The sequence below is a fragment of the Theropithecus gelada genome, chromosome 11, assembly GCF_003255815.1.
Source record: "Theropithecus gelada isolate Dixy chromosome 11, Tgel_1.0, whole genome shotgun sequence".
NCBI lineage: Eukaryota > Metazoa > Chordata > Mammalia > Primates > Cercopithecidae > Theropithecus > Theropithecus gelada.
The window spans coordinates 18,514,071-18,524,491 of NC_037679.1; the positions used below are offsets into that span (position 1 = coordinate 18,514,071).

Genomic DNA, 10,421 nt, shown 5'->3' on the forward strand with positions numbered 1-10,421 from the left:
CTATCAATTAATGGGCTTATATCCAAATATCCAATATAAGACATCAAGTATTTAATAAGTTAGGATTATATAATTTGACTCAATAGACTCATGTTATATAGATATTGTATAGATACTTCACTGAGATTTTTCATGTTTCTTGTAATGGACTCATCTGCTTAACAGTGTTCTGGGTTACAATTATTGTGTTCATGTTGTATATGGAAGAACAGACCCAGAATTACTTTATGAGAGAAATCATAATCTTATTTCTAGAAAGCCCTCCATTCAGCTATGTAAGGAATTTTGAAGTCTAAGTAAGCTCTTGAATGAACTACAGAAGATAGCCACCTTCTTACTGCTGCCCTATTCCCCAACTCAGCCTTTAGCTGGGTTCCAGTTTCTTATCTTAAAATAAAATTACAACTAGTGCTTACCTCATAGAATTATCGTGTTGATCAGAAAAAATATTTAAAGCACTGTATGCCAGCCAGTATGTAGCATTCAGTAAATTCTCAATAAATATTAGCTGTTTAGATAACTGCATATTAACATAGTAAAAGCTCTAAGAAGTCCTTTAGTAAAGACATTTACTTTGCTTAACTTTATCTCAATATTTCCTTGTCTTATTAGAATCTATTTACAACCCACTATTGACTTTGGAAACAGGCTATTTGATAGGTATGGTGCCTGCCTGGCCACATTGTTTTGCCCTTTTCAGGTGTGCGTATGTGTGTGTGTGTGTGTGTGTGCATGAGAGAGACAGAGAGAGAGAGAAGGAGGAAAATAGAATTGTCATTTGCTGTTTTGCCACTGGCCAAGTTGAAACATATTTTATAAAAACATAACTGTGATACTTCCTGTTTTAGATATTGAAGAGTTCAGTTTGGTGACATTACTCCCTACATTAGACATTGTGTCCTCCTTATAGGAATCCTCTGCATTAATTGTTCCTCTATATCAGGTCAATGAAAAGCAATACTCTCTTTATGAGGTAACTTTTAAAATAATTTTTAATAGACTACTAAGTATAAGCAAATAATTTAGAGTCTACATAGCAGTGTTTTTTTTTTTTCTTTTTTCTTTTTTGTGTCATCCTTGCACAGGGGCCATGCTAATTGTCTCTGTATCATTACAATTTTAGTATATGTACTGCTGAAACAAGCATGCAAAGTGATTTTTTAATATACCTTTAACATCTACACTACTCAGAATAAAAATAACATTTTATTCCTAGTTTCTAGCAGACCCTCTGGCAACTAGTAGGAAACCATTAAGTGCTTTCCTAATAAAATAATAAAAGCAGTTAAAGATCACCATATTTATTTCATCTAGATGATTATGTTTGTAGTTATAATGCAAATGTTCTAAGAAAATTATTTATATTGTTTAAAAACAGCAGGTTGTATCATAATATACACTTCAGGTGGCCTATGAAAATCCACTCTCTACCGCGCTGCTCTCCACCACCTGACCTCATCCCAAAATGTCTCGACTTTATTCAGGTTTCTCTCCTTTGCACTCAAAGAATTCGGTCCATCCCTGATAAAAGAAAGTGAATCCTTATTTGTCTCAGCTAGCAGATGGAGGTTCCATTGTACCACCCAATAATCTTAAAATATGGAAATAGTTTGTAGTTCTGGACAATTGTATGAGAAGAAAAATATATTGGGGGAACACTTGGAAAATTTTCTTCACTTTTTAAAATCAAAATACAAAAAGAGTTAATCTCCTTTGCTGGTGGTCATCATTGCCATGTCTGAGTGTTATGTCTGGAACACTGGGTAAGTCAAAGAGCAAAGTCAGTGAGTGTGGGGATTGGCGGTAGAGCAGAGACACGGGAATAAACTAAATTGTTCATTTTCTTTTCACGTCACTGGAATAACCAATCCTGAATTTGTCCTTTCCTGTTATTTTCTGGTTTCTTAATTAGTGAATTAGTAAATTTTTAAATAAAACCCAATTAAGGGTATTGAAACTGTGATTTTCTATCACTTGTAGTTGGAGCATCCTAACTGCCATACTCATCTGGCTCCCAACACTTTTACTTGGAATTTTAAATCACCAAATCTACTTTTTGTATGTTAAACTTGGTAGGTGTGATACTTTTATTTTCCTCTTATTTCACTAAGATTACAGATGCTAGACAACCCTTTTCTCAGATTCATTGGCATTTTGTTAAATTGCATTTCTTTTGCCTATCCTGAGAAATGTTAATTTGAATAGAAATGCTCTATATTTAAACAGAAACACTTATTAAAGTTACACTTCTAGAATACATAAATGTGTAGAAACTTTAGAAATGATGAACACTTTTCCCTGATAAATGTCCCACTATTTTTCATTCATGGTGATTTTGTTTTCTTCCACATATATTAAAAACAGAACATTTTATTCTCATACTTTGGCAAATCTCAAGTAAACACTCCAGGATTGGCAAACTGATTGCAATTGAGATATTCTTTACAAATATCTTTAATTGCACACTTCAAAACTAAGTCCTCCTGGGCTTGAAATTTCTCTCAAAAGAATTTATCATGTAGAGTTTAGTAGGATGGGCAAGCGCTTGCATTACTCCTGATTCCTCATCGTGATATTTGTATGTCTCGGTATTTTGGATCTGAACATCCTGCTGGAATCTGTCTTTACCTTTCTGTTTGCGAAACTTACTAAATAAGATAGAGGCTATTTCTCTGTAGGAGAAAATAAGACAAAGGCAATGAATTCTGAATTCTGTCTTTATCTTGTAATATATCCTTCCCATTAAGAAAAATCCATTATGTCAAATATTAAGTATACTGACACCTGAAATAAAAATTTTTATTGGTTTAGTTTAGGGATTTGAGAAAAGAAAAAAATTCATCCACCAGAAAATTCTAAACTGGTAGCATTTTTATTCAATTGTGACACGATTAATTTTCTATCCATGCTAAACCTCTTCTTCCACCAATTTCTATTTGTGAATTCAAATGAGTGTCAATAGACTGAAGCTTATTTGTATGGCCTCCTTTTAATTACCAATTTCACACACAGATAGGCAATTGACGAAAAGTAGAGACAATGTCTTTAAATAAAGGCAGAAGAAAACTTTGTACTTAAGTAACTATGGGAATTACTAATTGAGTCAGCAAATAAAAATTTGAGTCACCATTAGGATCTGATGCAATTTTTTTCTGTGCAGTTATTGATATGTGTGTATTTACTTATTGCTAAACATAGTTTCTTTAGAAGTTGGTCAACTACTTTAGAAAGAAAATTTGCACATTCTCAGGGAGCCTATGCTATAAAATCCATCAATTATAATTTTTCTCTCAATAAAATGTTAGAATTCCAAAAAAATACATTCATAAGAATTTTTTAACCATATTTCTTGAAGCATAAACTTCTGGAGTTTACAAATAGATTTTTGTTTCACCAACGGTCTTCCAAAAGCAATAATAGTATGCAAAATGTAAATGCATATTCATGGCAAAGGGTTTGTGTTCAAAGCAATTTTGTAAACAAAGCCTAAACAAAGTTATACTACAGAACTTCTACTGTAGGACTTCTCCGAGCTTTTAAATTGATAACGCTTATTGTACATATCAAAAAGAGGATAACAGAGGTAGTATTTTTCATACTTGTTTCATCTTGGAATCCTACTGGTCACATGCAGGCACGTGTGTGTGTGTGGCAGGGAGTGTGTGTTGTTAGGCATCCATCACTGTGTTTCAAGACATCATGTAAGATACAACTTAGGAAAATAAGAAAAAGTATCAAGATGAGTGTCTTTAGTTTATTCTCACAACTTTGGGGAAACCGGAGTTGATTAAATAATGATGAAATATGTAAAGTTTACTTAATGGGGTACATTTATACATGGGTGTTTTATTGATTTAAATATTGCCATAAACTTTGACTCTGTACAATTTTTTGTCAATGTTTAGTAATTTTTTTCTTATTAAACTTATACAAGGCCTTAGTCTCATAAATTTTGAAAGCATGTGAGCCATATTTATATCTAAGTACATTTTTCCAGTGTTTGAAGGAAATGGCTTCTCTTTAGTATACTAAGGTGTTTATTAAGTGATGGCTTCATGTAATACAAAGATTAATATAATTTGTAAAATTAAATATCGTACTCATTTACTCCCATATTTCTGGCACTTCTAATTAAGGAAAATGTATAGTCCTTCCTTCCCCACAATACCTTATTTGCTTGTCAAGAGGTATTTAAGAAAATCACTTACTTTCTTTTAGCCCTCTTATTTATGAACTAGCCATCTACTTCTATCCAGCCACTTATCATTATATCTTTGGTGAAGGAATATCTGTCAATTTTCTGCAAAGGACTAAACCTACTGGAATCATGTTCCTTCTCTCCAGATAACTTTAGGGTTCTCCCTGGGATTGCAGAATTAGCTGGTCTGCCCTTTGGTCTCTTTGGTCTCTTTCCCTGGGTGAACACATTTCCTTAGTTTGTTAGAAAATGCTTCAATAAACTTAAGTCTCCTTTTCCTATTTATTTATTTATTTATTTATTTTTGAGACAGAGTCTTGCTCTGTCACCCAGGCTGGAGTGCAGTGGCATGATCTCGGCTCACTGAAACTTCTGTGCCCCATGTTTGATCAATTCTCTGTCTCAGCCTCCAGAGTAGCTGAGATTACAGGTGCGTGCCACCAGCCCGGCTAATTTTTTGTATTTTTAGTAGAGGTGGGATTTCACCATCTTGGCCAGGCTGGTCTTGAACTCCTGACCTCGTGATCCGCCTGCCTTGGCCTTCCAAAGTGCTGGGATTACAGGTTGAATCACTGCGCCCGGCCTCCTTTTCCTTTTTAACTTCAGTGATTTGTTTAATACATTATTGAGACATGATCAGCTAAAGCAGCATTAGGAAAGAGTTAAAAATCATGCTATTTCTCACCAGGAGACTTGAATTGAAAACTCTTCACTATTACAAGCTCTGTGACTTTGATGGCACACCTAATAATAACTCTTGGTTTGGTTTTCTCTTTTGTAAAATTGGTATCATGTTTATGTGGTGGGGCTATTTGGAACTTGTCAGTGTGTAGACACCTTAATAAGAATGATGGGGTATTTCTAGAAAGTGACTGGCTCAGGGTGAACCAAGCTGAACTCTTCTCCAGGGGAGTTTATGCAGGGGAAACAGTGGTGAGAGCACCACCTTCTGGGGTAGAGTCATGAAATAGACCTATGTCTAAAGGGAGAGTTTTTATTGTTGGAAAAAAAAAAAATAGGTTGTGTTATAGACAATTCCAGTCCACAGTATAATAGAATGAGATAGGCACTTGTTCTTTCTTATTATTTCTTGGTGTCACTGCCTTCTCTCCTGTTTCTTCCTGTCAAGCCTCCCTATGTCTGACCCTAACCTCCTTATCCCTCTCTTGTTACCATAGTACTTTCTCATTATGTTACTACTACTTTACTAGTATATTAAGATATTATTTGTTAAAATATTGTGTATTACATATTCCCCATCTTAGGTGAGCTCATATAGTAGCTTCCAAAGTTAAATACTAGGAAGATTGAACCATAGTGGTAAAGACAAGAAAGTAGTTACAGAAGGGTGACCAAAATTATGTTTTGTGGATATACTTGTGACATCCATAGAGTCAGGACGGAAAAGGCTTGTCCAAGGTATGGAGTAAAAGAGGACACAAAGAAAAAACAGAATGTGCTGCCCTAACATGTTATGATAAAGTATATAAGTCAGAGAGTCCAATACATGCTCATTGAAATGCATTTAACAAATGTTCATTGTGAACCTACTGTATGTGTCACATTGCTCTAGGTGTTAATTTCATAGTGAGATACTGTCTCTTGTTTCTTGGAATGTGTTCTTTAATGAGGGATAAAGACAATAATCACACAAACAAATGTAACAAATATAAAAATGTAATTTGTAACTGAGATGAACAAAGAGATGTAAGTGATGTAATGAGATCCCATAACACAAAAACTGACCTAGTCAAAGAGAAAGAACAGTTTTGTTTAAACTGAAACCTGTAGGGCAAGCAAGAATGAACTAGATAAAGAGAAGAAGTGAACATTACAGGCAGATTAACAGAAGATGCAAAGGCTTTCAGTTTCTCACATTTGAATTTGAAGAGCCACTAAAATGCATAAGACAAGATGTCAAGTAGAATTTATTATGTAGTGAGAAATAAAATAAAAATATATAATATGTAAAATATGTGTTAAAATATGTTTTACATGTTGCCCATCCTAGGTGAGCTCACATGGCAGACTCCAGAACTAAATGAACCATAGTGGTAAAGGCAAGAAGGCAGTTGCCAAAAAGTAACCAAAATTATGTTGTGTCAGTATAGTTGTAACATGCTTGTGTGTGTGTGTGTGTGTGTGTGTGTGTGTGTATATATATATATAATGGATATATATATATATGAATTTTAAAGAAAAAATAAAAAGTATCAGATTGAAACTTACTCATTTTCTTTACTTAAAACATTCCAGCCTACCCACATCTTTACATGTCCTTTTTAGTTTTATACTATTAATTAGAGAACTAATGTCTCGTTTTCTCCCTAAGGTAGCTTCTGCCACCTCTGCTGTGGGCTCTGTTCCCTCTCACCTTTGGAGATCATAAATAATACATTTTTCTATTATTTAAACTTTTTCTCAATATACCATTCCTATTGTTTCTTAAATTGCTCAATCTTTACATTGAAAGAATAACAACTTATAAAACAAAAAGAACCTCCCTTAAGGGATTTGAGGAGCTTCCAGGTTGGTGAGCACATCAAGCTTCTGGGAGAGTCCTGCCCAGAGAGGGCAAGGAAGCTCTCACCATCCCATTCTGATACTTTTTATTTTTTTCTTTAAAATAGAAGTCAAGATGACTTCATGAGAGTAAGCAAGATATGGTTATTATAATGTCTGAAAAAATAGTAGAAAAGGTTTGAGATAATAGTAGAGAATGTAAAAGAGAGTTAAGAGAAACAGAGAAATGTGGCCATGATGAGGGCCCATTTGAAGTTGTTACTTCTCAATTTACAGTAGAATTCATACATTGTCTAATATGGTATTTTTCAGGGTTCTTAGGATAATCAGTGCAAACTTAGAGGAAACAGATGGTTAGGTTCATTCACAGTAAGGGTTTGGGCAGATGTGTTCAATTAAAAATTAAGAAGAAAGGATTAAGTTTTGCAAGAGGTTGCTGAAATGATGAACTTTAAAATCTAAGGAGGATAAGAAGTGAAGGGACCACCAAAACAGGTGGTCCCTATTTTGTGAAGGACAAAATGTGAATAAGCAAGTTGAGAAGAAGTAGCATTTTATGTTTTATTTCAGTTTTATAGTTGTTGCATGTGTTGACAAGAGCCAAAGTATGATGGTGAGAGTAGCTAAATTAGAGGAAGAGAAAATTATCCAAGGTCATAATTTGAAGACCTGGGAGGCCACTGGAGCAGACATGCCATTCATGGGGACACTTAAGTCACCAGGAAAATAGCTAGATGTCAGATACAGAGAATTTCAGAGGAATGCTGTAAGCCAGGCAATGAAATCCCTAACAAATGAAAGGGAACCACATAAAAATTGGTGAAGATAGTAACACTTATCAACGTAAATGCTGAAAGCGAAGAGAGTACTATAGCTCAGTAGTATAAATCTCAAAAAGACTTAATTTTATTCAAAAGATAGAGAAATTGTGATTCAGCAGAAGCATTAATAATGGGAGGAGGAGCAAAGATTGTACAACTCATCCCCAAGATTAGTAAGGAATGAGAACATCAGCAATTTGAGAAGACTCCAGAGAAAAGGGGATATGGTGCATAGAACCAGTTTCACTTAAGTCAAATAAGCTGAAGGAGCATCTTAAAGATATATAGAAATCTTCTAGGAGATATGGCATTTATGTAGGTCACAGTTTGAGGAGTCTGATTGGGGGAACAGATTCAGGTCAATGAAATTAAGATTTTAGGAACCCTAGTGCAGAAAATGATCAATAGAAAAGGGAATAGTGTAAGAGATAGAGGACATAATGACTTGTAGTCTAGGTGTTGACTAATAAAAACTGCAAAGTGGGCGTAATGGATTTGGGTTCAACAGTTACTGTCAAGAAAGTATCCTGCACACAACAGCTATATGAACATTTATCAGCTCAACTGATAAAAATTCATGAACCAATAGAGAGGATTAAATATGATTTTTTATGGAAATGCTTCATAAAATAGAGGGTAATATGTAGATATCCATTATTACTGAAATACCTGAATCAAATTTCACAAAACAATTTAGTTATCAAATATCCTATTCTTTCCCCTTCTAAAGCTATAAGCATTATTCTCATGATTACTACAGCTAGTAATAACAATACAGAAGAGCATATGATGGCATAGTATACATAAGATTTAAATTCGATCAAATTCTGTTCTACCTTGATTCTAGATTCTTCATTATGTGGTTTGAATTTTTAAGGTGCCTGATTGCTGAATTTCCTTCTTCTAGTTTTTCCTTATCCTAATTTTTGCTAATTCTGTTTACAGCACCATTTGGCATTTTTACTTTGAATACGGAAAACAGTAAACCATATGGTGAGACTATTTTGTGTCAAATTAAGCATGCTCCTAGAGCCGTGAATAATATGAAAACATGCATTTAAAGGCTTCATTCAAATACTAGTTTTTAATTCATTATATATAGTATGTATTGTGTGGTAATTTTATCTGCATGCTAGATATTTTATATATATATATTTATTTATTTATTTAGGATCTCTCCTCATCACCAAGGCCGAAGTGCAATGGTGCAATGATGGTTCACTCCAACCTTGAGCTCCTGGGCTTAAGGAATCCTTTCATTTCAGCCTCCTGAGTAGCTGGGACTACTACTCTTACTGGGACTATTTTTTAAAATTATTTTTGTCAAGGTGAGGTCTTGCTGTGTTGCCCAGATTGGTCTTCAACTCCCAGCCTCAAGCAATCCTCCCACCTTAGCCTCTAACAAGTGTTGGGATTATAGGTGTGTCCCACAGTGCCCTTGGCCACATATATTATTTGTAATCTTCATAAAAAGCTATAGAAGCAAGTTTTATGAATTCATTTCACCAATTAGACAACTATGACTTGGAGAGATTATGAAATCTATCCAAAGTTTCCAGTTTATGTAGTAATTGCCCTGAACCTGAACCTATCTGATTCCAAAGCACACATTCTTTAATAATATCATGTTGCCTCTAACTCATTGAAATCATATTTTCTGATGGAATATGATTTCAAGAAATCTAGGGAAAGGATCTAGCTCCCTAAACATTTCCAACAGGTTATTGCAGTTTTGAATTTTCACCAATATAGAGTCAATTATTTGGGTTACCGTTGTTATTTTTCTATCAAATAACTTCTATAAAACATAATATGTAGGCTGGAGTCACTCACACTTTAGCATACATTTATTCATCAAATCTCTTTCTTTCTGAAAACAGTATTCAGAAATCATGAATGTTTGGTGTAGAAAGATAATTGGGTCAAAAAAATAATTTCTCGAGAGACAGCATTCTTCCTATGATGGCTACTGGTAGGACAACACTGAGAATACTGACTTGTACATAAGTTCTTGATACTGTAGGGCACAGTGACTCAGAGTGAAAATCAGAAATTATATGTAAAAATGGCTTATAAACAAAATGCTTTCTTCATAATTTTGTTCACAATTAGGTTTACTTTACCCACATTTAAAAAATAAAAAATAAAAATAGCAAGACATAAGTTTTTATACTCTGCCTACAAAAGGTGACCAAATATTTCAAACAATATTTGATTTTTGATATGTTAAAGATAACAAATGGATTTTTCCATTTCTCCTATGTTCAACAAACATCTATATTACTGAATAATTTTCCTTATGATGTGCACATTTTAAATAACTGATTTTTAATAGGAATTAATTGTTAATCTTCAACAAGTATTAACATCACAAGGTGGCTTTTACTCCCTTGTTTTATTCATTATCACTCCACATTTGTGTATTCCCTTTGAATATGAGTTAACTGTCTCAGTATGTATGCACATAAAACCAGATGTTCTCAGCGCCAAAATGGGTTATATTAATTTATGAAAAAAGTAAGATAAATAATTTCAGACTTATTGTTTTTACTAAGTTATACAGAATTGTCATTTATTGGTTCACCACACATTTAAGAGACTGTTAATTTGTAGAAATTAAGTATCTTGGTTAAATATAATATCTATACTACAATGTTACAAATATATGTATGTATATGTGTGTGTATATGCATACATATAAATCACATTACAAAGAAGAGGTATTGCCTTTATCTGTTTTATTGTCACTTGAATATCCATAAAAAAGTCTAACTTCTGCTATAATTACAGAACTTTGTCATGAAATCTGACAAATTTACATATTAATGTATGTATTAGTTCTCATGCTGCTAATAAAGACATACTCGACACTGAGTAAT

The 10,421-nt window shown here is 33.7% G+C and overlaps 1 non-coding gene across 1 annotated transcript; it reads right to left on the minus strand.

The window, feature by feature from the left end:
- Positions 1-1,039: 1,039 nt before the first annotated feature.
- On the minus strand, positions 1,040-1,147 carry LOC112635631. Its single transcript, XR_003121976.1, has one exon. It is a non-coding gene; the product is annotated as a U6 spliceosomal RNA (small nuclear RNA).
- Positions 1,148-10,421: the final 9,274 nt, after the last annotated feature.